Raw genomic sequence first — 2,500 nt, forward strand, 5'->3', positions numbered from 1 at the left:
GTCGAACCCGGGCCGCCTGGGTGAAAACCAGGAATCCTAACCGCTAGACCATATGGGAGGAGGCACTCTGCCACCGTCTTGTAGAAAAGCAAAGGCGCGCATGCATTTGTGCTGGACAGAAAGGAGTGTGACTGAGGTCCGGGAGCGGCTGACTGGCTTTTGACGAGAGAGGACATGCAGGCCCACTGAAGGCCGCGGCAAATCTACTGGCCAGCAGAGGGCAGAAGGCCAGCGTGGCGGTCCTCCCGGCACGGGGTCAAAAGTTGCCGCCGAGCCAGCCAGGAGTCGAACCTAGAATCTTCTGATCCGTAGTCAGACGCGTTATCCATTGCGCCACTGGCCCTGACAGACCCAGCTGACTAGCATGCGATCAGTGTGTTTCCAGAGACGATGCGACAGCAGCACGGTGCGCAGAGCTGCATTCTTCCATTCTTCCTAAGCCTCAAGAAGACAGATGAGCCGACATGGCGAGGTCCAGCTTTGCACACCCACTTTTTCCCGGGCTTGAGGGCAATAATCCAGAAATGTGCAAAAGCTGCCGTGACCCGGATTCGAACCGGGGTTGCTGCGGCCACAACGCAGAGTACTAACCACTATACGATCACGGCTAACCACGGGCTGCGTGCTTTTCCGGCCGCAGTAAAGCTCCTCTCTCAGAGTGTGTGCTCTGTGACCAGCCTTTGACGAGTTTCGCGCTGGCTCCTCTGAGCACTCCTCGGCTGCAGTTTCCACTCCGTAAACGAGTTGTGGGTGCTGCTAATTTGCAGAAAACACCAAACACCCGCCTCGACCCACAGGCACCAATCCACAAATGGCCAAACGCTGACGTTTCCCTGCCTCTCGGCACACATGTGCGTGTGAAAGAGTTGGAGAGACGCTGAAGGCTGGGAAAAGCAGCTGAAGAAGGGCACGGTTCACAAAGCTGAAGGAGACAGTCTTTAGCCATGTGAAAGGTGTCCAGCAGGTGAAGGAGAGCCCATGCAGGTGGAGACAGACTGCACTGTTGGGGGGCAATGCCTTAAGCCGAGGGCTTTACTGGGAAAGAGCCCACAGTGACGGGAAGCCAAAAGCACTTCCCATACCGGGAGTCGAACCCGGGCCGCCTGGGTGAAAACCAGGAATCCTAACCGCTAGACCATATGGGAGGAGGCACTCTGCCACCGTCTTGTAAAAAAGCAAAGGCGCGCATGCATTTGTGCTGGACAGAAAGGAGTGTGACTGAGGTCCGGGAGCGACTGACTGGCTTTTGACGAGAGAGGACATGCAGGCCCACTGAAGGCCGCGGCAAATCTACTGGCCAGCAGAGGGCAGAAGCCCAGCGTGGCGGTCCTCCCGGCGCGGGGTCAAAAGTTGCCGCCGAGCCAGCCAGGAGTCGAACCTAGAATCTTCTGATCCGTAGTCAGACGCGTTATCCATTGCGCCACTGGCCCTGACAGACCCAGCTGACTAGCATGCGATCAGTGTGTTTCCAGAGACGATGCGACAGCAGCACGGTGCGCAGAGCTGCATTCTTCCATTCTTCCTAAGCCTCAAGAAGACAGATGAGCCGACATGGCGAGGTCCAGCTTTGCACACCCACTTTTTCCCGGGCTTGAGGGCAATAATCCAGAAATGTGCAAAAGCTGCCGTGACCCGGATTCGAACCGGGGTTGCTGCGGCCACAACGCAGAGTACTAACCACTATACGATCGATCACGGCTAACCACGGGCTGCGTGCTCTTCCGGCCGCAGTAAAGCTCCTCTCTCAGAGTTTGTGCTCTGTGACCAGCCTTTGACGAGTTTCGCGCTGGCTCCTCTGAGCACTCCTCGGCTGCAGTTTCCACTCCGTAAACGAGTTGTGGGTGCTGCTAATTTGCAGAAAACACCAAACACCCGCCTCGACCCACAGGCACCAATCCACAAATGGCCAAACGCTGACGTTTCCCTGCCTCTCGGCACACATGTGCGTGTGAAAGAGTTGGAGAGACGCTGAAGGCTGGGAAAAGCAGCTGAAGAAGGGCACGGTTCACAAAGCTGAAGGAGACAGTCTTTAGCCATGTGAAAGGTGTCCAGCAGGTGAAGGAGAGCCCATGCAGGTGGAGACAGACTGCACTGTTGGGGGGCAATGCCTTAAGCCGAGGGCTTTACTGGGAAAGAGCCCACAGTGACGGGAAGCCAAAAGCACTTCCCATACCGGGAGTCGAACCCGGGCCGCCTGGGTGAAAACCAGGAATCCTAACCGCTAGACCATATGGGAGGAGGCACTCTGCCACCGTCTTGTAGAAAAGCAAAGGCGCGCATGCATTTGTGCTGGACAGAAAGGAGTGTGACTGAGGTCCGGGAGCGGCTGACTGGCTTTTGACGAGAGAGGACATGCAGGCCCACTGAAGGCCGCGGCAAATCTACTGGCCAGCAGAGGGCAGAAGGCCAGCGTGGCGGTCCTCCCGGCGCGGGGTCAAAAGTTGCCGCCGAGCCAGCCAGGAGTCGAACCTAGAATCTTCTGATCTGTAGTCAGACGCGT

The 2,500-nt window shown here is 57.2% G+C and overlaps 7 non-coding genes across 7 annotated transcripts in view; all 7 read right to left on the reverse strand.

Moving 5' to 3' along the window:
- trnae-uuc (transfer RNA glutamic acid (anticodon UUC)) overlaps nucleotides 1-58 on the reverse strand; it is a 72-nt gene extending 14 nt beyond the window's left edge. The window contains exon 1 of the tRNA in view: nucleotides 1-58. This exon is cut by the window's left edge and continues 14 nt beyond it. This is a non-coding gene — a tRNA (tRNA-Glu).
- Nucleotides 59-270: 212 nt separating this feature from the next.
- On the reverse strand, nucleotides 271-343 carry trnar-acg (transfer RNA arginine (anticodon ACG)). Its single transcript has one exon. It is a non-coding gene; the product is annotated as a tRNA-Arg (tRNA).
- A 193-nt stretch (nucleotides 344-536) lies between these two features.
- On the reverse strand, nucleotides 537-608 carry trnah-gug (transfer RNA histidin (anticodon GUG)). Its single transcript has one exon. It is a non-coding gene; the product is annotated as a tRNA-His (tRNA).
- Nucleotides 609-1,073: 465 nt separating this feature from the next.
- On the reverse strand, nucleotides 1,074-1,145 carry trnae-uuc (transfer RNA glutamic acid (anticodon UUC)). Its single transcript has one exon. It is a non-coding gene; the product is annotated as a tRNA-Glu (tRNA).
- Nucleotides 1,146-1,357: 212 nt separating this feature from the next.
- On the reverse strand, nucleotides 1,358-1,430 carry trnar-acg (transfer RNA arginine (anticodon ACG)). The gene has a single exon. It is a non-coding gene; the product is annotated as a tRNA-Arg (tRNA).
- A 734-nt stretch (nucleotides 1,431-2,164) lies between these two features.
- trnae-uuc (transfer RNA glutamic acid (anticodon UUC)) lies at nucleotides 2,165-2,236 on the reverse strand. Its single transcript has one exon. It is a non-coding gene; the product is annotated as a tRNA-Glu (tRNA).
- A 212-nt stretch (nucleotides 2,237-2,448) lies between these two features.
- Nucleotides 2,449-2,500, reverse strand: part of trnac-aca (transfer RNA cysteine (anticodon ACA)) — a 73-nt gene continuing 21 nt past the window's right edge. Inside the window, exon 1 of the tRNA in view lies at nucleotides 2,449-2,500. This exon is cut by the window's right edge and continues 21 nt beyond it. This is a non-coding gene — a tRNA (tRNA-Cys).

Source organism: Alosa pseudoharengus, unplaced genomic scaffold (genome assembly GCF_046254945.1).
Source record: "Alosa pseudoharengus isolate Yale_2024_CS ecotype anadromous, Long Island Sound unplaced genomic scaffold, YU_APseudo_1.1 YU_APseudo_1.1_scf_12, whole genome shotgun sequence".
NCBI lineage: Eukaryota > Metazoa > Chordata > Actinopteri > Clupeiformes > Clupeidae > Alosa > Alosa pseudoharengus.